We start from the raw sequence: 24,424 nt of genomic DNA, 5'->3' as shown, positions 1-24,424 counted from the left end.
TGGGACCTTAACTGTGTGTTGGAAAAGCTCACGTTACCCCCCTTTGAGCCTGCAGCATCAGCAGAGTTAAAATTCCTCTCTTGGAAAACAGCCTTGCTTCTGGACATCACTTCAAGTAGAAGAGTGTCTGAGCTACAAGCACTTGTGGCCGTGGAACCCTTCATCATTTTTCATGCTGACAGGGTCTCCCTCAGGACTAACCCAACTTTCATCCCTGAAGTGGTGTCCAGTGTGGCTCTCAACCAATCTATCAATTTACCCACCTTTTTTCCTAATTCTCAAAATAAGGAGGAAAGGATGCTGCACTCTTTCAATGTGCACAGACAGCTCAGATTCTACCTTGATAGGACTAAGCCCTTTAGGAAGTCTGACCACTTACTAGTCAGCTTTGCACCAGGGGCAGAGGGCAAGGACATATCAAAACAAACCATCTCCAAATGGATAGCACACTGTATCCATTTCTGTTACAAACACAATGGGAAACCACCCCCTTAGGGGGTCAGAAAACATTCCACTGGGGCAACTTCAACCTCTGCAGCCTTTCTCAGAGGAGTCTTTACCAGGGACATTCTGGAAGCTGCAACTTGGAGTTCTGTTCATACCTTCACCAAGCATTACCACCTGCCTATCTTTTCCTAATCCAGGGCGGGCTTTGCAACCGCAGTCTAGCAGGGCATACTAGCCAGCCCCAACTCTTCTTGACCCCTGGGATCACTTCATGGCTCTGCTTGACAGAGGATCAGTTAATTAATCAATGGGGCGGCGAAAGCCAACACATTCTGGCTAGGCTTGTAAATGCCCCCGGGCAGATAGCTTTATACTTACCTATGAACCTATAAACCTATTGACTGCCTCCACCCATTCTTCAGCTTTGGGAATCAACCCAAGTGTGATGACTGCAACAGCGAAACACGAAGAACATAGTATAGTTGTGTGCACCTACCATAAATGTAGATGTTCGAGTGTATTCACTGTTGCAGTCCTGGTTTCCCACCCTCCAGCCTCCTTGTCCCTCTCTCTCTCCCTCTTCCTCACTCCTTACAGGGCTGTTGGTATTTACTTTTTACTGGTGGTGTTTTTCCACCATAACTTAGCTCCCTATTTAGAGGCTCCTGACATTTGGGGCAAGAAAAACTTATGTAATGGCATCTGCTGTCTCTTTATATCACTGACGACCTGACGTCAGTCCTGAAATGACAGCAACCGACGCAGAAATACTAAGCCTCCAGTATTCGGGCTGACTGAGGGCAAACCCTGGCAGGGTAACCCAAGTGTGATGACTGCAACAGTGAATGCATTTGAACATCTACATTTATGGTAAGTGTACACAACTGTCCTTTCACAGTTAGCTCCTCTCACTTTCAATTCTCTGCCTTGCCCTTTGGGCTTTCCACTGCACCCAGAATCTTCACCAAATGTCTGGCACTAGTAATTGCCTTCTGCAGGACAAAAGGGATCCAAATATTCCCATATTTGTACAACCTCATCATTCAGTCAGACTGCAAACAGACCCTCCTGCAACACCTACAAGGAACCATTGCATTCCTAAAGTCCGTGGGGTTTCATCTCATTTACCCAAAATCTCAACTGGTACCCATGCAGGACATTCTTCCTGGGATGCAGGATCAGAACAGACATCGTGAAAGCCTACCTTCCTCCTCAAAATGTGGAATGCTTGACATTATTTGCTCCTAGTTCTTCAGGCCAAAGAAATTACAGCAAGGCAGTACCTGAGGCTCCTGGGTTACATGGCCTCCACTATTCCCATGCTGTCTGTAGCCACACTTCACATGAGGAAACTGTAGTGGTACCTCAGGTCTGTTTAGACACAACATTCTCACCCCCTAGAATACAAGGTGCCCCTCCTGCTATGCCTCAAACGAGATACATTGGTGGTTGTATCAGGTGAAGCTAAACCCTGGTCTTCCACTCCAACCCTGTCAACCAAAACAGATTATGTACACAGATGCCTCAAACCTAGGGTGGCGAGCGACTCTGGGGCACCTGAAAGTACAGAGAGTGTGGCCAGCATCAAACAAGAAAAAGCACATCAATGTGAGAGAAATGAGGGCAATACTACTGGCCTTATGGGCCTTCCATACCAGACTCCCAACAGGGACCCCTGAAGCTTTTTACAGACAATACCAAAGTTCTCTGGTATCTCAGCAAGCAAGGTGGAACCAAATCATATTTACTTTGCAGGAAAGCTCTCCTGGTGTGGGAACTGGCCTCCTCCCAGGGAGTGACTCTACAGGCGGTTTAGATACCATCAAAACAGAATTCCCAGGCAGACTCCCTCAGCAGGTCCATCACTATGGCCCACGAATGGATGCTACACAGGGATGTCTTTCTGGACCTGGTCCACCGATGGAGTACACCTCAAATAGACATGATGTTCTTCGTGTTTCACTGTTGCAGTCATTACATTTGGGTAATCTGCTGGCAGGATGCCCTCAGTTGGCCTGAATTCCAAAGCCTTGGGTCCTGCGTCGGTTGCTGTCTTCTCTTCCATGACGTCAGGTCGTCAGGGGTATAAAACATGCAGCCAATGCCATTTTCTTTAGTCTTTCTTGCCACACGGTGCCCGAAGCAGAAGCTTTTCGCAAGTGCCGGTCGGTAGACTACTGAAATATTCGAGTTTGAGTTTCAGAACCGAAGTCTTCACTAAAGCTAAGTACCCCATTGGGGGACTTTTTTCTTGCTCTTTACTGATATCAGAAAAAGTTAATAATTGTATTACTTGTGGAAAGCAAATACCTCATAAGGATTTCCGTTTATACTGTATTCCTTGTCTAGGCCCTGATCACAGTGTGCCTGGCTGTCAACCAACGCACTATTAAGCGTCGGTATATTTTTGCATCAAAGTATTTTGAAAACAGATTTAACTACCCAGAAATGTCATGGGATAGCAGTCCGACTACCAGAGTACATAAGAAATGCAAAGAAAAGGACAGAGAAAGGCAGTCGAGATCCAAAACAGACGACGAAGCTTCTCCTAAGCCAGTCGCTGGTTCTCCGGTATTCAGTGAGGTGCTTTCGCAGCCCCCGATACCCGCTACCTTCAAGTCACAGGCCTCTACCGACACCCACGTGGGGTCCGGCATGCCACAAGATACTCAAGGTATTCGACCGACAGATGTGTCTCCCTCGGATGGGTCCGGAGCCGTAGAGCAGGCACCGTCTACTAAGGGTGTCTTCAGACCTCAACATTTGTATATCAAACCGATGACAGCTGCAAAACCAAAGACAAGCATCTTCTAAAACTAAAAAACTGACGCATGAGCCACGTGCACAGGCCTCTATGCCTAAAAAACAGATGATCAAAATGTCTGAAGACCTTAGTACCTTGATCAGGGGTACCCATCCCCCTCCAGATAAGAGGCCTAGGCAAGACACTGATTATGAATCTTCAGATCAGGTTTCTATTTCTTCTGATTCCTCTTCTGATCAGGAATTATCTATACCTCCCTATAAGGATTCTGATGCAGAGGAGTCTATACCATCTGCATCTCCTCCTGAGGATTATTCATTTGGAGAAAACTTGCATACTTTGAGGGAGCATTTTCACTGGGATTCTCAAGACTTCTCAGAATCAAAAAAGAGGCTTAGGGATTTCCTTCATCTCCCTTAGCACAGGCCTTTAGCCATTCCCTGTTTTAGACATTGTGGATGATGTGTTTTCGGAGTCAAGCTTGACCCCTGACTCCTTACCTCTGGCTCCCAGTAAGCCTGACAGATATTACAGGGTCCCTGACTCACATAAATTTTTATTTAGAAACCCTGCTGCTGATCCTGAAACTATTTCACAGGGTTCAAAGGGAGTGAAGGCCTCAACAACAAAAAATCTGACAGAGATTCAAGCGCACTGGACAGATGGGGAAAAAAGGTTTATACATCTGCAACCTTGGCAATCAGAGCCTTAAACTGTCAATTTCATATGCTTAAGTACCAACATGTTATGGGATTGCTGAAACAGAAAATGTTGTTAATTTCAGAATGTGCAGAAAATAAAGAATTGCAGGAATTAATGCATGCAGCTGAACAGGTTGGAAACCATACTTTGCAATGTGGTTTTGACTCCTTAGAGGCCTCCTGCAGGGCCGCAGTTACTGGATCTGTGATTAGGAGGCATGCCTGGTTAAAGGAACAAAATTTGCCTGATCATGTTAAAGCTAAATTGCTAGATGACCTTTGCAACATGATTCTCTGTTTGGTATTAAGGCAGAAGAGGTTTTAAAGAAAATGGAAGACAAAGCTAAGTCTATGCAAACTGTTAAAGACTTCTTACAAGTGCAGCCACCTAGATTCAGTAGACACTGGCCTACAAAAAATTGGTCCTTTCCTGTATCAGACAGAGCTCAAAGGGACAAATCCAGACACCCTAAGGGTTCCAGATACCAGGCGCAAGATTCATACAGGTCAAAGCAATGGGGCGCTTCTACCTCCAAATCTGGAGGAGATAAAGCACAAACCTACAGAAAACAATCCCAATTACTTCCCTCTGCCTACACCAAGCACTTATATTTTGGCAGCACCCATAGGGGGAAAATTAGCACTTTTTTGCTCAAAATTGGCAGTTAATAACCCAGGACAAGTGGGCACTAAACATCGTATCACAGAGATACAGATTCCATTTCCACACTCTGCCAGTGGCAAACGGTTGGCCAGATCTGCCAAAAAATCAATGGGCAGAGGCACAGAAACAGGTTACGCCCCTCATGGATATGGGGGCCATTCAACCAGTATCAGAACAGGAAAAAGGACAAGGTTTTTACTCAAGACTGTTCTTGGTACCCAGAAAGGACAAGGCCTAGCGACCAATACTGGATTTATTGATTTTGAACACATACCTGGACATTCCAAAATTCAAAATGCTGACTTTGCAGCAGCTTCTGCCCATGCTGGCCAAGAATGCTTGGCTGGTGACATTAGACCAAAAAGAGGCATACCTGCATGTCCCAATAAGACAATCGTGCAGAAGATACCTCAGATTCAAGGCTGGCTTAATGTATTACCAATCCTCTGCACTGCCCTTTGGCTTATCTGCTGCGCCCAGGGTCTTTACAAAGTGCCTGGCACCAGTAATTGCATTTTGCAGACAAAGAAGTTTACAAATATATCCTTACTTAGACGACTGTCTCATTCAAGCAGAGAACAAGGACATTCTTCTTCGACTCCTGGCGTTTGTGAAAAGGCTCCTAACATGCCTAGGGTACACAATAAATGAAAAGAAATCACAACTGGTACCCTCTCAAAAGATAACATTCCTGGGTGCAAGCTTGAATACAACTGCCCAGATGGCTTATCTCATGCCAGACAAGCAAAGGCAACTGACTACTTACTTCAAACTGATGGCAACAAAAACCCAGTTATCTGCAAGACAAATTCTGCAGGCTCTGGGCTTCATGGCATTCTACATCCTACTGATTCCATATGCAAGACTGCATATGAGGAAACTTCAATGGTACCTAAAATGTTTATGGAGTCAACATTGTCACAGTCTGAAAGCAATGATTCCTCTCATTCCCTGCCTACAACAGGAGTTTTTATGGTGGGAAAAGGCATGTCACCAGAACATGGGACGGGCCTTCACTCTCCCCCCCTGCCAGCCAATTCTTAACAGATGCATCAGATTATACCTGGGGGCCCACATGTCTGGAAGATGCATTCAGGGCATATGGACCCCAAAACAAATGCATCTACCTATCAATCAGAAAGAGATGCTAGCTGTTCAAAATGCCCTAACAGCCTTCAAGGACGTGCTTCATCCAGGACAACTACTGATAAAGACGGACAACACCACAGTCATGTGGTATATAAACAAGCAAGGGGGCACACACTCATACCCCCTTTGCAGATTAGCCATGGCACTGTGGTACACAGCTTTAACCTACCAAATACATCTTCAAGCTCAATTCCTGACAGGAAAACAAAATACATTGGCAGACGATTTAAGCAGAAACCTTATGGATCCTCATGAGTGGAAACTAAATCCACAAGTCTTCAGCATGATAACAGAGAAATGGGGGAGCCCAGACATAGATCTATTTGCCTCTCCTCAAAATTATCAATTGAAAAGATTCTGCACAAGGACTTATCACAGACAAGCATGGAAAGTGGACTCCCTATCCTTCAGTTGGAAAAACCTATCAGTTTACGCCTTTTCTCCTCTGCCTTTTCTTCCCAAGGTCCTCCTAAAAGTCAGACAAGAGAAACCAAAGATGATACTAATTGCCCCGGACTGGCCCCGCCAGTACTGGTACCCAATCCTAAGGCACTTGTCTCAATACCCAGCTTGGACCATACCTCAAAGACCTCAACTACTGTCCCAGCAAAAGAATCAGACCCTGCACAATCAACTACAGACACTGAACCTGGCAGCATGGCTGATCATGTAGTTATACAAACAACACCTCTCCGTAAAGCTGTGATGGATGTCATCTTGGAAGCCAGAAGGCCTAGTATTAGAAAATCTTATGCTGACAAATGGAAGAGATTATGTGCTTGGAATCAAGCACAAGGAACTGATGCAGCAGAACCAAATATTCCTCAGATATTACAATACTTAACTGAGATGCTTGACAAAGGCCCATCTTTCTCATCAATTAAAATCCATGCGTCTGCCATTTCGGCTCATTACAATGCAGAGCCACCAATCTTTTCTCATCCTTTACTAAAGCAGTATCTTAGAGGAGCCAAAAATTTAAGGCCTCCTAGAAGATCACCATTACCTGCATGGGACCTCAATTATGTGTTGGAAAAGCTCACCCTGCCTCCATGTGAACCAGCTGCTACCGCTGATATAAAGTTCTTATCATGGAAAACAGCTCTGCTACTAGAAATTACTTCAGCAAGAAGAGTTTCAGATCTACAGGCCCTCATGGCTGTGGAGCTTTTTATCATATTTTACCCAGATAGGGTGTTTCTGAGGACAAATCCTACTTTTATGCCTAAGGTGATTTCCAGTGTGGCTCTTAACCAAACAATTCATCTGCCAACCTTTTATCCAAATCCGCAGAACAAGGGGGAGAGAATTCTGCATTCCTTGGATGTACACAGACAGCTAAGATTCTACTTGAGCACGATTAAAGCTCTAAGAAAAACTGAGCAATTACTAGTGTCATATGCTGCAGGGTCAGAAGGAAAGGCTATTTCAAAGCAGACAATTTCAAAGTGGATAATCCACTGCATCAGTTTCTGCTACTTGCACCATGGTAAACCTGTGCCCAAGGGCATTAGGTCTCATTCCACCAGAGCTGCAACTACTTCAGCAGCCTTTCTCAGAGGAGTACCAACCAAAGACATTCTAGAGGCTGCTACTTGGAGTTCTGTTCACACCTTTACAAAGCATTACCATTTGTCTCTCTACTCTTAAGTCCAGGGCAGGCTTTGCCACTGCAGTGCTGCAGGGCCTTATAGCCGCACCTAATGCTGTTTAGCTCCAGCCTCCCAACCATAGCTTTGGGATTCTACCCAAATGTAATGACTGCAACAGTGAAACACGAAGAACATAGTACAGTTGTGTATGCTTGCCATAAATGTAGATGTTTGAGTGTATTCACTGTTGCAGTCCAGGTTACCCTCCCGCCATCCCCCTGTCATTCTGGAGTTTGTTTCCTTCTCTATCTTCTACAGCCTATGTGGTGTATTTTTTTGTAGATGAAGGTAAAGTTTATATTGATGCATATGTGTATATATATATATATATATATATATATATATATATATATATATATATATATATATATATATATATATATATATATATTTAATATACATACATATATATATATAATATATATATATATATATATATATATATATATATTTAAATATATATATATATATATATATATATAGGGGGCACCTGACATTGGGGGCAAGAAAAACTAAAGAAAATGGCATCGGCTGCATGTTTTATACCCCTGACGACCTGACGTCATGGAAGAGAAGACAGCAACTGACACAGGACCCAAGACTTTGGAATTCAGGCCGACTGAGGACAACCTGTCTGCAGATTACCCAAATGTAATGACTGCAACAGTGAATACACTATGGTAAGTGTACACAACTTTACTTTTCCTCCACCATCAACAGGTGACTCCCCTCTTTCTGCACCGGACTACCAGAATCACAGGTTATGGCAACAGATGCTTTTTCAATTTCTTGGAAGGGGATGTTTCTCTATGCATTCCCCTCTTCCCTCTTGTTCAGAAGGTCCTGCTGAAGATACAGCAGGACAGACCAAAAATCTTGCTGGTGACTCCCTACTGGCCAAGACAGCATTGGTTCCCCCTCCTCCTACAGTTATCCAAGGGCAATCACCACAAGTTCTCCCCATAGTGGATCTTCTCACAAGGGACAGGGGAACCCAAATCCACCACAGTGATAATTTGTTCACCACACTCTGTGGGTGATAGGATTCAGATCCCTTTCATACACCTTTACAGTGAGGACATGCTCACTATCCTGCAGGAGGCCAGGAAACCCAATACCAGTAAATCTTAGCTATCCAAGTGGAAAAGATTCTCGATATGATGTCTCAAAAACTGTCTTATCTGTGTGAACTATTCCAGACAGGGTTAGCATTCTCATCCATTAAGGGCCATTTGTCTGCAATTTCATCATGCCTTCCTCTGGATCCCCCCACATCTTTAGCCTCCACATTGCCTGCAAAGTTGTTCCTTAAGGGGGTCCTCCATCTCAGGCCAACAAGGAAGCTTATTCCCCTTCCATGGGATCTGAACTATGTTTTAGAGAAGCTAACACCCGCTCCCTTTTGAGCCAGCATTCAAACCTTCCCTAAAGACTGTCCTCCTCGTGGCCTTGACCTCCGCTTAGAAGAGTGTCTAAGCTGCAAGCCCTCATGGCTTTTCCACCTTTTCTTGTATTCCACACAGACAATGTAACCCTTGGAACCAACCCTTTCTTCATACCCAAGGTGGTTAATGACTTTTCTTTAAACCAAGCCATCCACTTACCTACCCACCTTCTTCCCCAATCCACAGGGAGACATTAAGAGAGTACTTCATTCCTTGTATGTGCCCAGACAACTCAGATTTTATCTGCACAAAACCAGACCAAGCAGGCAGGCGGATCAACAGTTCTATCTCTTTCCACCCTAGAACCCTAGGAAAAACAGTATCTAAACAAACCATTTCTGCATGGATTTCCAAAACTATTACCTTTTGCTACAAAAAACACGGGAAATCCTTGCAAGGGAGTGTCAAGGCACACTCCACCAGGGCAGTGGCCTCCTCTTTAGCCTTCTTCAAGGTTTTGGATACCTCCAGTATCCTTGAAGCTGCTATTTGGTGTTCTTTGCACACCTTCACAAAGCATTACAAGATGGACCAGATTTCTAGGTCCAGAGCTGGATTCGCCAAGGTTATCCCCCTTGGATTCCTGGAGAATTCTACTAGACCCACCCCCTCCCCTTCTTCACAGTGAGCTTTGGCACTCACCCATATGTACAGAACACTGCAACATGTGAATAGAAGGACATAGAAAAGTTTTGTAAAATGTTACCAAAACCATAGATGTCCTTCTCTTCCATGTTGCAGTATTCCTTCCCTCCCACTTACCCTGCCTGTTATTCAGGAGTTCCCTTTCGGATACCACAGGGCACTCAGTTTTGAGGTCTGGGGCGTGCAGACGTCACATTTATGGCCCACACACTGGTAAGCCACTTAGACGTCCCACGCACCATACAGTGACTGAAATCTTTTTTATACTTGCCGGACATTCGGGTAGCAAGAGAGGAAAATCCATATGTACAGAATACTGCAACATGGAAGAGAAGGATATCTATGGTTATGGTAAGATTTTGCACAAGATGTTCTTCGTGTTTCATTGTTGCAGTCATCACATTTGGGTTATCTGCCTGCAGGTAGGCCTCATTTGGCCTGAATACCAGAGCCTTGGGATTTCTGCATTGGATGCTGTCACTTCTTCCATGACGTCAGGTCGTCAGGGGTATAAAACATGCAGCTGATGCCATTAGATCAGACTTTCTTGCCGTGCGGTGCCCGAAGGAGAAGCAATTTGCAACTGACGGTCGGCCGCCTCCTGAAATTTTTGTTTTTCGAGTTTCAGACCTGAAGTCTTCTAAAAGATAAGTACCCTGCTGGGGATCCTTTTTTCTTGCTCTAACCGGTGTCAGAAAAAATTAGTAATGTCTTGCCTCTGGACCTCACAGAGATTTTCATTCTTACTGCGTCACCTGTTTAGGCCTAGACCATGCCGTCCCTCACCGTCGGTTTTGTGCCTTGTTCAATACCCGAACTATTCGTCGTCAGGCAATTTTTGTAGCTAAATTCTTTCACTCTCGATCTCCGTACTCCGAAATGGCTTCGATGGGCCATCCGACTACCAATCTTCCGAAAAAACGCAAGGATAAAGACGGAGACAGACCACATAGGTCCAAAACCATCGACGATGCTACCGTTAAGCTAGTCGCCAGTCTGCCGGTACTCAGTGAGGCGCTTTCGCAGCCCCTGATACCCACTTCTACAGATTCACAGGCCTCTACTGAGATCCATTTGGAGTCCGGTATGCCGCAAGATGCTACTTTGACTATGGAACCTGCAGAGGTCTCTACCTTGGGTGGGTCCGGAGCTGCTGTGAAGGCACCGGCTTCTGAGGGTGTATTCAGACCTTCCGATTTACATATTAAACTGACCACTTCATTTCAAACCAAAAATACCAAATTTCACATGCCTAGAGTTCGCACTATGCCTAGGAAACCGATGACTAAAGGGAATTCTCAGGCCCACATGCCACAAAAACAAATGCTTAGAATGGCTGAAGACCTCATTACCTTAATAAGGGGTAGTCAGCCTTCCCCCTCAAAGAGACCAAGAACTGATTTTTCTTCTGATTCTTCTGATCAGGAATCTGATAACTCTGATCCTTCTGACTACCAGGACAAACCCTTATGTACCTATGAGGATTCTATTGCAGAGGATTCCATTCACTCTGATTCCCCTCCAGAAGATTTTTCTTTTGGTGAAACCCTGCAGACCCTTAGAGAGCATTTCCGCTGGGAGAGCCAGGACTACTCGCAGTCCAAAAAGAGACTCGGGGGAATTTTTAAACTTGTCTCAGCACAGGCCTCTAGCTATCCCTCCTGTTCTGGAAATTGTAGATGATGTCTTCTTGGAATCCATCCTTACCCCTGATACTTTGCCTGCTGCTCCCAGGAAACCTGACAAGTACTATAGAGTACCTGACTCTCACAAATTCCTTTTTAAGAATCCTACTACGGATCCGGAGACCATTTCCCAGGGAACTAAAGACATTAAGGCTACAACTGCCCAAAATCCTACCCCTTCGGACAGATGGGGTAGGACGGTATACACCTCTGCTATTCTTACCATTAGGGCCTTAAATTGCCAGTTTCATATGTTAAAGTATCAGCAGCATATTATGGAGCTAATTAAACAGAAAATGATGTTGATTCCTGACTGTGCAGAACACAAAGATTTACAAGAGTTAATGCATTCTGCTAACCAAGTTGGTAAACATACTTTGCAATGTGGGTTTGATGCCTTAGAAGCATCTTGCAGGGCTGCTGTCACTGGGTCTGTTCTTAGAGGGCATGCTTGGCTTAAGGAACAAAGCTTGCCAGATCATGTCAAAGCAAAATTACTGGATGCACCATTAAACCAAGAGTGTTTATTTGGTAATATTTGGTAATAAAGCAGAAGTCCTCCTCAAAAGAGTGGAGGAGAAAGCTAAATTTATGCAAACTGTTAAAGATTTCTTACAAGTACATCCAGCTAGATTCAGTAGTTATTGGCCTTCAAAAAAACTGGTCTTTTCCAGTCCCTTCCAGGCCTTCTCAGTCCAAACCCAGGGGCAGCAGACCAACAAGACTTCAGTCTCCGGTTATGCACAGATCTAAGCAACGGAATGCTCTCACGTCCAGAACAGGGAGTAGTAAGCAACCATCCTATAGTAAAATGGCACAATGACTTATCCTTAACTCTTCCAAGCCTTGCCCAAGTACTTGCACCTTTAGGAGGGAAACTTGCCCTGCATGCCAAAAACTGGGAATACATTACCCAAGACCGATGGATCTTAAACATTGTTTCCCAGGGATACAGATTCCACTTCTACTCACTCCCAACCCTAAGCAGATGGCCAGACCTCCCCCCAAACCAAAAGCAAAGGGGACAAGGTTTTTATTCCAGACTGTTTCTGGTTCCCAGAAAAGAAAATTCTTGGCGTCCTATCCTGGATCTGTCTATTCTCAACAACTGGTGGTTCCAAAATTCAGAATGCTAACCCTCCAACAGCTGCTTCCTGTGCTAGCCAAGGACTCTTGGCTAGCAAACCCAAACTTAAAAGAAGCCTGTCTGCACATCCCCATAATGGAATCTTGCAGGAAATTCCTACGCTTCAGAGCAGGCTCTATGCACCATCAGTTCTCTGCACTTCCCTTTGGCTTATCTACTGCACCCAGGGTATTCACAAAGTGCCTAGCTCCAGCCATTGCATATTGCAGGCAGAAAAGCATTCAGATTTACCCATACTTGGACAATTGCCTGATTCTGGTGGACAGTCATAGTCTGAATTATCTCAGGTTATGCACAGATCTAAGCAATGGAGTGCTCCCAGGTCCAAAACTGGGAGTAGTAAGCCAACAAGTAGACTTGCTTCTACAGCACCTGTCATTTGTAAAGAGACTTCTAACTTCACTGGGGTACACCATCAACGAAAAGAAATCACAGCTGGTACCCAGCCTACAGATTGTATTCCTGGGAGCAAGCTTGAACACAACTTCCCAGATCGCATTCCTCACTCCAGAGAAACAATTTTATTTGACAAACTACTTCAATCTACTGGCCACCAAAACCCAGTTATCTGCAAGAAAAATACTGCAAGCCCTGGGGTTCATGGGCTCTTGTTTTGTATTAATTCCATATGCAAGACTGCATATGAGGAAACTTCAGTGGTACCTAAAAAGTCTTTGGTGTCAACATTCTCAGGACCTGGAAACAATGATTCCTATCATTCCTTGCTTAAGGACAGATTTCCTTTGGTGGGCAGAGGCCTGCAACCACAACAAGGGACTCCCTTTCACTCTATTCCCTGCCCCCCAAACCCTAACAACAGACACATCAGACTATGCATGGGGGGCCCACATGGCAGGGCAGTGCATTCAGGGCAAATGGAACCCAAAGCAAATGCACCTGCATAGCAATCAAAAAGAACTGTTAGCAGTACAGAATGCTCTGACAGCCTTCAAAGGCCTTATTCTTCCAGGACAATTATTGGTAAAGACAGACAACACCACAATTATGTAGTATATAAACAAGCAGGGGTAACCCATTTCTACCCACTTTGCAGGTTAACCATGGCTCTGTGGAGCACAGCTTTGAGCAGCCAAGTGCACCTGCAAGCTCAATTCCTGCCAGGCAAACTAAATTCACTGGCAGAAGACTTAAGCAGAAATTTCTTGGACCCACACGATGGAAACTGGAACCCAAAATATTCAAGCTTTTGAGGCACAGGTGGGGGACGCCAGAGGTGGACCTTTTTGCTTCCCCTCAGAACTATCAATTGAGCAAATATTGCACCAGAACTCCCCACAGCCAAGCTTGGAAAGTGGATGCTTTGTCCTTCACCTGGGAAAACCTCTCAATCTATGCCTTCCCCCTCTGCCCCTCCTCTTGACGGTTCTACTAAAGATCAAACAGGACAAGCCAAGCACTATCCTGATTGCACCAGACTGGCCCTGCCAGCACTGGTACCCTCTTTTGCGCAGCCTGACAGTGCTGCCACCATGGCACCTGCCTCAGACTCCTTCCCTGCTGTCCCAGCATGCGGGCCAGATTCTGCACTTTCAGCTACAGACCCTGAACCTAGCAGCGTGGCTCATCCACTGAATTCTTCTCCAGCAACTCTCAGTAAGCAGGTGCTGGATGTCATTCTTGAGGCAAGGGGGCCTAGTACGAGAAAATCCTATTCGGAAAAGTGGAAAAGATACTGCTCCTGGAGCCAATCTCAGGGAATGGGCACAACTGTGCCCAGCTTCCCTCATATACTAGATTACTTAGCAGAAATGCTCCACAAGTGCCTATCCTTCTCTTCAATTAAGATCCATGCCTCTGCCATCTCAGCTCATTATAATACTGAGCCACCCCTTTTTTCTCATCCTCTGCTCAAACAGTTCCTGAGAGGAGCCAAGAATTTAAAACCCCCCAGGAGAGCTCCCACTCCTGTCTTGCACCTTAACTTTGTATTGGAAAAGCTCACACTTCCGCCCTTTGAACTTGCTGCCACAGCTGAGTTAAAATTCCTGTCATGGAAAACAGCTTTACTTCTAGCCGTCACTTCAACAAAAAGAGTGTCTGAATTACAGGCCCTTATGGCCGTGGAACCCTTCATTATCTTCCATGCGGACAGGGTCTCCCTCAGGACTAACCCATCATTTATGCCCAAGGTGGTATTTAGTGTGACTTTAAACCAATCTATTCATTTGCCTACTTTTTTCCCTAATCCTCAGAATAAAGGGGAAAGGATCCTGCACTCCCTGGACGTGCACAGGCAGCTCAGGTTCTGTCTGGACAGGACTAAGCCTTCAGAAAATCTGACCAGCTGCTAGTCAACTTTGCTGTAGGGACAGAGGGAAAGGCCATTTCAAAGCAAACCATTTCTAAATGGATAGCACAGTGTATCCATTTCTGCTACAAGCACCGTGGGAAACCTACCCCACAGGGGATCAGAACACATTCCAGTAGGGCTACGTCAACCTCTACAGCATTCCTCAGGGGAGTCCCTACATCCTGGAAGCAGCAACCTGGAGCTCTGTACACACTTTCACCAAGCATTGCCACTTACCTATCTTTTCTAAATCCAGAGCTGGATTTGCCACAGCAGTCTTACAGGGCCTGATTGCCAGCCGTAATGCTTCTTATCTACCTCCACCCTTCCTTAGCTTTGGTAATCAACCCAAATGTGATGACTGCAACAGTGAAACACAAAGAACATATTACAGTTGTGTACACTTACCATAAATGTAGATGTTCGAGTGTATTCACTTTTGCAGTCCTGGTTACCCTCCCTTCAGCCTCCTGACTTATCTTTACTTCTACCTATCTTTGTTGTGTGGCATTTCTTATATCATGTATATTTGCTTTTTTGTTGGAGGTGTTCCATACCATGTAATTGCTTCCTATTTTGGGGGGCACCTGACATCTGGGGCAAGAAAAACTGATGTAAGGGCGTCGGCTGCATGTTTTATACCCCTAACGACCTGAAGTCATGGAAGAAGAGACAGCATCTGATGCAGAAATCCCAAGACTCTGGTATTCAGGCTGATTGAGAGCTATCTGCAGGCAGATATCCCGAATGTGATGACTGCAACAGTGAATACACTCGAACATGTACATTTATGGTAAGTGTACACAACTGTACTTTTTTTGGTCCTGACTTCACTGGGGTTCACCGTCATTACCCAAAAGTCCCAAATAATCCCCACAAACAAGACCGTGTTTCTTGGGACTTTGCTGGACTCCTCACTTCAGAAAGCTTTCCTTCCTCTGGACATAGTTACCTTTCTAGCTTTGGACTTCCAATAACTCTGTCTCAGGAACTACCACACAGCAGCCAGAGAGTTCTTTAGAGCCTTGGGGTTTCATGGCCTCTTGCATCCTAATGATCCCCCTGACCAGACTACATATGAAGAAGCTGCAGTGGTACCTCATAAATGGGTGGTGTCAACATTCTCAATCCCTCAACTTCAGGGTAAAGCTTCTCCCTTGTCTCAGTAAGGAGTTTATTTGTTGGGCTCGAGCATGTTCCCTCAATCTGGGCCTTCCCTTCAGGTTCATCTCTGAGGACCAAACTATGACCACAGATGCCTGGGAGATGGCCTGGGGGCCCACTACAACAACTTGCAGACTCAAGGCATATGGGTCCTTTAGTTCGGGTATAGACATATCATCCTGAAAGAACTGATAGCAGTCCAGAAAGGTCTGATTACCTTCAAAGACCAGTGGAAACCAGGAGTACTCCTAATGAAGATAGACACCACCACAGTTCTGTGGTACATGAAAAAGTGGGGGAGGGAGAAAATGCACCACATGGCACAGTACCTATGAGGAGTAACCAGTCATCTGGTGGATCACCTAAGCATGAGCCAGTGAGACCGTCATGAATGGCAACTATATTGGGAAGTTTTTCTCAGCATAGCCAAAGAATGAGGTGTGCCAGAGAGAGACTTTTTTGCCACCAAAGAAAATGCTCACTTAAAAACAGTTTGCTCAAGGATCAAAACAAAGTCATCCTGGAAGACATGTCTTCTATTTCCCTTGGATAGGCCTATTTCTCTTTCTTACCCCCAAACCTGTGCTCCTTAGGGTACTGCTGAAGATAAGGGAAGAAGGGCCAAGGGTCATTCTGATAGCCCCAGACTGACCAAGGTAGTACTGGTATCCTGTGATGCTCAGTCTACGTATGAAGGAACCATGGCTGCTGCTTCAGTGAGTGGACCTATTAACACAGAACAAGGGCACCATCATACATCACAACCTGAACACTGTCAAATTGACAGCTTAGATGATATATTGACACCCTGGAAGGGGCCACCCCTTGCCAGACAGGTCCTATATATTCAAAAAGAAGCCAGGAGACCTAGCAAAAGAAAATCTTTCTCCATTAAATGGAAGAAATTCACTATGTGTTGCAGACAAAAGGGACAGAGCCCTCTTCAAGGTCAGATGCATCTGATCCTTTCATACTTATCAGAACTTTTGAACAAAGGGCTTTCTTATTCCTCTATTAAAATTAACACTTCAGCAATTTCAGCTTATCCACATGCTCAACACCCTCTCTTCTGCCATCCCCTCATGAAACAGTTCCTGAGAGGAGTTGTCCACATTACACCCCGAGGAAACCTGTTCCCCCCATGAGATCTCAATTTCATTCTGGAGAAGCTCGCCCTCATACCTTTTGAAGCAGATGCGTCTGCAGATATCAAATTACTGACCTAGAAGACGGCCTTCCTGCTAGCCATATTTCAGCTTCAGACCCTTGTGTGTGTAAAAACTTTCATCACCTTACACCCTGACTAAGTTTCTGTTAGGACCAACCCCTCTTTTATGCCTAAAGTGGTTACAGAGATCTCTTTAAACCAGATCATCCACTTACCTACTTTCTTTCCTAACCCTCAAAACAAGGGAGAAAGAATCATCCATAACCTGGATGTGCATTGGCAACTGTGTTACCACTTAGCCAGAACAAAGAATGTCAGGAAGTCTGATCAGCTTTTTGTGTCCTTTGCCTGTAGCTCTGAGGGTAGACCAGTTTCTAAACAAACCATGTCCAAATGGATTTCCCACTGCATCTTATTTTGCTACCTCTGAGGATTCAGCTTAAGATTTACTTCACGTGCTCTTTCCAGAACTTTCATGAAGTTTCTCTCGTATTCATCTTCACCATTGCCTCCTACTAGAATATCATCTACTGTAATAGCACATGGGTAGCCAGAAAAGATTTGCTCCATTACATGCTGAAAGACTTCACTGGCAGAATTTATTCCAAATGGCATTCTCAGAAGTCTGTACCTTCCAAATGGTGTACCGAATGTGGTTAACAATGAAGATTTTCGGTCAAGCAAAATTTGCCAAAATGAACTCTCTGCATCTAAGACCAAAACAAACAGTGGCATTTGACATGAGGGCAGCAACCTCTTCAACTGTATGCATTGGATGATGAGGTCTTTTTAATGCTTTGTTCAGATGTCTTGGATCAATACATATTCTGATATCATCTAAGCTTTTCTTATTAGCTATTACCATGGAGGATACCCATTCAGTTGGTTCTTCTGCTGGACAATTTACTCCTTGCTGTACCATTTTGTCAAACTCTGCTTTGACTCTGCTCTGCATAGCTACTGGAACTTTCCATGCTGGTCTGATAACTGGGCTGGCCTCTGGGTCTAACTTCATGGAGTGCACAACTGGTAGTTTGCCTAGTTTGTCTGCAAAAATGTCAGCATGCTCAGAAAAAATAGTTTGGAGAAATTTGAACTGTTGTCATGCAGGCTTATATGGTGAAGTGAAAGCAGTCCCATTTTTAAACTGTCTCTGAGGCCTAATAATGACTGCACATATCTCTTGGCTGCGAAAAATTGCAGATCATAGCTGTTCCCAGCAGAGTAACATGAAAGCACTACTGAGCCTTCGGTTTGAATCTCTTCACCACCATACGCAACAAGCTTCGCACACTTTGTCAAATCAAGTTCTGCAGCTTTTATTCTAGGAAATGTTTCTGCTGACATAGCATTGCACTTTGAGCTAGTGTCTAATTTGAGCTCTACAGGACTCCCATTAATCCAAACAGCACAAAAGATCTCATTCTTTGCACATTAATCTACTGCATTAACTGTTTCACCAAGCACAGGCACACCATCAACCTAAAAAGTTTCTAATTGATTGGAATGCCCTATTTTAATAAAATAATGTGCCTTATTTGATTTACAAAATCTTTTGACATGATTCCACTTGTTGCAAGAATGACACTGCTGACCAAAAGTTAAGCACTTTTCTCTTTTGGGTTCGTGATTACCACTACATTTACAACAGTTGATTATAAAGCTAGGTGGGGGTGCATGTTTTTACTTTGCTGACTCACCCTTATGCTTCACTGAGCATGCTCTGGAATTTGTTGGAAAGAGTTGAAGTTTCCCAGGGGCTGTTACAGGACCTGCAGTAGCTGCCATGTGCTTGGGCCTGTGTCTTTTAACCAGGTACTGCATACTGTCTACATGAGCTTTGTGAGTGTGCCTTCCACTGCTATTCTCATTTGTAAGCATACTTGTATGCTTTTCTGTAAGCTGGTATAGCTGACAAATCTCAGTGGCCTTATTTAACATTAAATCACTGTCTAGAAGCAAAATCTTTCTCACTGTGCCATTGTTAATACCACAAACAAGCCTGTCTTTTATCAGCTCATCTCTCAAATCTGCACATTTTAGCTGTGTTTCTCAAGTCGGGTATATATGCACCAAACATTTCACCAGGCTTTTAATCCCTTGCGTAAAATAAGTGCCTTTCCATTGTAACATTCGTTTGAGGGCTACACATTTCTCTAAATTTACATTTTAAGCACTCTTGAGTCTTCCCTTGTTTCAGCCGGTATCACTATATGGCAGTCTTCCACCAAACCAGGACCGAAACACTAAAGGTGGAGGCGTGTCCATATTCACCAAGGATATTCACACCACCAGGCTAGTTGCCCAACACAATGCTTCTGAAATTCTCCAGGTGCAACTAACACTAGGTAAGACTGCAGTCCAAATTGTAGCTTGCTATAGATCCCCCACCATGCCCCAAGAATCTCACTGCATCTTTCTAAACATACTGGAAAATATTAAGATACAACCAAACACCCTAATACTGGGTGATTTCAACTACCCTACCATTAACTGGGAAAACTACTCGTGTACCAACACCTTTTCCCAGTGGTTCTTGGAATTCATAAATTCCAATGCCCTGGATCACCTAATCCATAGTCCCACCAGGGGGGCTCCAATATCCTAGACCTGGTCATTACCAACATGGGAAATCGATGCTCCACACCTATGGTCACCCCCTCGTTGGTCAGGTCTGACCATAAGCTAATCACCCTTAACATCCACAGCCCACTCCCACCCCTCAGTAAGGAAACCTCCATAAAAAACTTCTCCAAAGCCAACTTCATACTACTCAAGTCAGAAGTGGCTAACTTCATGACACCCATGCAGACGGGAACTGAAAGTTCGACTGCTGAATCCTACACTAAGGCACAGTACGAGCACATCCACTCATGCATGAATTTTGCCATCCCAAATAGAACCAAGTTGCTTGCCTCCAAAAAGAGGAAGCCCATCTGGTGGTCCCCTGCCATAAACAAACTTTACAACAAAAGGAAGAAACTGTTGCAGAAAAGAGGAAAATCCCAGGATGCAAAAAACTCCCTTACCAGCCTCAGTAAGAAGCTGAGATCCCTCATAAAATCTTCCAAAGCTAGTTATGAAAATAAAATTGCCAAAGATTCCAAAGACAACCACAAGGCATTTTATAACTATGTCAAGAGTCTAAATGGTAATGCTCCAATCTGCTTTGAGCTACAACAGAATGGCATTAAATATATTGATCCCAAGGATATTGCCAATATTCTGGCAGATCAATTCAGTGCCAACTTCACCACCTAAACAGCCCATCTCAGTAACGGAAGATTGCCAAATTCCGGTAAAAACGCACTCTCCAAAGCTAAGAATACAGCATCTGTGGGACCAGATGACATCCCGGGCTGTGTATTACATGAACTACAAAATAAACTGGCACCTCACCTAAGTGTCTTGTTTAATCATAGCCTCACCTCAGGCTTCGTGCCCACTGAGTGGTGCACAGCTACAGTTATCCCACTCCACAAGGGGGGATCCACCTTGGATCCCGGGAACTACCACCCCATCAGTCTGATGAGCCTGATCTGCAAGGCCATGGAACGTATTATCATGGAACTTATAAACAAAGACATTGGCAACCTTCAGACACTGGACCCCACCCAGTTTGGGTTTGTGAAGGGCCGATCTTGTTGCCTGAACCTTATTGACTTTTTCGAATCAGTCTCCAGAGCCGTGGACGTGGGTAAGGCGGTCCACACAGCCTATCTGGACCTTGCCAAGACCTTAGACACCATCCCCCACTCTGGAATCATAGATAGACTTACTAAGCTGGGCATTAAAACCTAAATCACTTGATGGGTTGCCAACTGGCTTACTGACAGAACACACACTGTAAAAGTAGCCAACTCCAAATCCAGCTCCCGACAAGTGACAAGTGGAGTACCTAAGGGTTCAGTCCTGGGACCGCTCTTGTTTGGCATCTACTTCTTTGAAGTACAGGCCAACACTAAGGGACTCTGGCTAACAAAGTTTGCAGATGACTGCAAACTGGGAGCCATTATTGAATCCCCAAATGATGTGGATACTCTACAAAAGGGCCTTACAAAAACAGATGCTTGGTGCCAGAGCCATGGGCTCAAGCTCAATGCCAAGAAATGTATAGTTATCCCCATTGGGAAAAAACATGTACCCATGAATTACCACATTGGTGGCAGTACACTAAACACTGAAAGTGTGATAAGAGACTTAGGGACACAGGTGGACAGTGGTCTCACCTTCGATAACCACATCACCACAACAGTCAGGAAATCCTTCTGTGTGGCACACCTCACCAGTAAGGGCTTTTCATCTAGGAAAAAGGTTATTGTCCCACTGTACTCATCCCTCATTAGAGCCATTATAGAATACAACACCCCGTTTAGTATGTACCTCTCAAGACATCTGCAACAACTGGAAAGGCCGCAGAAATACCTCACTAAAAGAATCACAGGCCTAAAGCATATGCCCTATGCTGACCGCTTTAAAAAAAACTCCAGCTATACTCTGTCGCATATCGTCTACTCAGAGGCAATCTCTGCTTAACATACAAGGCCATGTCAAACCCAGAGCTGTTGGACATGCTGCACTTAAAGAAATCCCAATCCCTCTGAGACACACGCTCCAGGGATCTAAACCTTGTCATCACAATAAACAAAACATGCTGGAGGGATAGGTTCCTGACCCAGAGACTCCCCAGACTCTGGAATAGACTGCCATACATATCAAGCAGAGCACCTCTTCGGCCCTCTTCAAAAGGAATGTAAATACGATGAATAACAACTGTAGAACCAAGTGGATGTAGATTCACTGATAAACACCGCTCATACACAGGATGATGAATATATAAAAATCTTCTTTAATTCCACAACACAAATATTTCACGGGTTTAGCGCTTTCAACTGGTGAATCCAGTCTTCCTCAGAACAGTGTAATAGTGCATTTCAAATGTTTAAATAGTGTTGAACTTCATCTAATTAACAAAAAAACGCCAAAATCTTTAAAGCTATATACATCTGGTTCATTTACACTCATGTATATAATATGTTGTTCACTATTTACTTGATCATCACTTCCTTGAATAATAATATAGCTTACAATACTGATACATATAAATACACACTGTACGTTTTAAATGAACATTTCAGATGATAATACTATACACACTTCTATAATGTATGTACTCCATCTGAATTCCATTCTTACCATTCATCTACAATATAAAAAGTCCCTATAGTAGTATGTTGAAATGTATTCATTGCTATTTAGTTAATAAAAACTGTCCTTGGAATTATATATAAATATTCTCAAGAATGTATATATCTAAAAACTTTCTCTGATAATGTATTTGGATATTACAAATGTAAAAATTCATTGCTGAGTTTTTACAAAAATATTAAATAAAAATGGATGATAATAATAACTACAATACCATGAACAAACTAATAATACATAATCATGATTATACTATTTAAAAAATATGATATATAAGTTAATAAATATGTTAAAAATTATTTAAAATCGTATAAATTATTGTGAAAGAACTAATATAGGTTTAATGCTGATAAATTCATTGAGACCTGGTGGTCTAGTGGCATCTGTGTACATCTGCCATCTACTTTCATGAGATGCCAGTGTCATTTTCCAATTTCCTACAAATGGTGTACACATCACCTGATCAATAATGGCAAATTCAAATCTGTGATCCTTCCCTCTTTCAGATATATGTCTGTAAAGTGCATTTTTTGTATCACATTTCTGAATTTTGTACATGTGTTCATATATTCGTCTTTTTAGTTGTCGTTCTGTTTTTCCTATATAATAGGCTGTGCAAGCAGTGCAGGTTGCCAAATATATACCACCTGTTTGGTGTTACAAGTGCCTGTCCTAAACTTAATTCTGGTACGATTGATGTCATCTAGTTGTATATTTTTGGCCTCGTTGATGTACCTGCACTGATTGCATCTGCCACATTTGATGGTACCTTTGTATCTATCCATTCCTCCTGATATGTAACTAGCTCTCTCTAATATTCTTTTTAAGTTAGGGGCTGTTTTATAAACACATTTCGGAATAATTCCTACGTGTTCCCCTAAATTTTGTGTGGTTATAATATCCCAATGTCTGTATAAAATCTCCTTGATGGCACTGGTATATGGTGTGTAGGTTAATACACAAGCTCTTCCGAAATGCTCCTTGTTATGATTATTGTTGTTAAACAAATCATCCTTATCCATACTTGTGATGTCAATATCAAAATTTCCTAATAATGGTAGGTACTTATAGGTTCATAGGTTAGTACTAGGCTAACTGTCCTTGCGAGCCATTTTAAGCCTAGCCAATTATCCCTTGTGAGATTCAAACCCTGCACCCTGTGTTTGTAAGGCAAACACCTTAACCATTAGACCACCCTCCCAACCCTTAAGAAATGCTAGCAGTACATAGGTTCATAGGTTAGTACTAGGCTAACTGCCCTTGCGAGCCATTGCAAGCCTAGCCAATTATCCCTTGTGAGACTCAAACCCTGCACCTTGTGTTTGTAAGGCAAACACCTTAACCATTAGGCCACCCTCCCAACTTCTTACCCCATTCCTTATATACATATTGTGTGATGTCCTTCAGCATATTTTCAGGATATCCGCGGTTACGGAATAAATTATATAACAAATCAAGTTCTGTCTTCACACATTCCACGGGGAGGGTGATTGCTAGAATAGTGAATGTAATCATTGGAGAAGGTTGGTTTCCTATACACTTTGGAAATGAAACCTGTCTCATCCTGGCCCACTAAAATGTCTAAGTATGGTATATTAACCTGACTGAAATTATAAGTAAATTTCAAAAACTCCGTGGTACCGTTAAGAAAATCCATAAATTGTCGTAATCTATCCGTAGATGCCTTCCATATAATAAAAATGTCATCCAAATATCTAGCATAGAAAACAATATCCGAATAATATTCACTTTTAAAAAGATACTCTGACTCCCATTCCAACATAACTAAATTAGCAAATATGGGAGCGCATGATGCTCCCATAGCAACCCCCTTAGTTTGTCGGAAAAACTCTCCTTGGAAAGATATGTAGTTGTGGTCCAGAACTAGAGCCATCATGTCACATATAAGGCATTTCTTATCCCAGTCATATCCTGAATATTTCCTAAGGCTGTTGGAAAATAATTCCAAACCTATGTCCTTAGGAATACTGGAAAAAAGATCCACAACATCAATGGTGAGGAAGATTAAATTGGGCCTCCATATGTCCTTAGTGAGTTTTCCCAAAAAATTCCATGAGTCCTTCATGATGTGTGGAATAACTTTATAAATGTGTTTGAGCCATCTGTCTATCAATTTACCTTCAAAAGGAATCTTGACGATTGGATGGGAGAAAGGAAATTCACCTCGGGGATCACGTCAGTCGCCCTGCTAGACAGGGGTCTAGGGAAGTAAATAGTGTGGGAAGAAATAGCCAGGGAAGGTGGCCTAATGGTTAA

The 24,424-nt window shown here is 43.5% G+C and overlaps 1 protein-coding gene across 1 annotated transcript in view; it reads left to right on the top strand.

Moving 5' to 3' along the window:
• The window catches only part of IREB2 (iron responsive element binding protein 2), a 2,086,845-nt gene that overhangs the window by 572,424 nt on the left and 1,489,997 nt on the right, over positions 1-24,424 (top strand). The gene's annotated exons all lie outside the window — the stretch shown is intronic.

This window comes from Protopterus annectens, chromosome 7.part0 (assembly GCF_019279795.1).
Source record: "Protopterus annectens isolate FY-2018-M chromosome 7.part0, PAN1.0, whole genome shotgun sequence".
NCBI lineage: Eukaryota > Metazoa > Chordata > Ceratodontiformes > Protopteridae > Protopterus > Protopterus annectens.
This window is presented reverse-complemented; position numbering and strand designations above follow the sequence as displayed.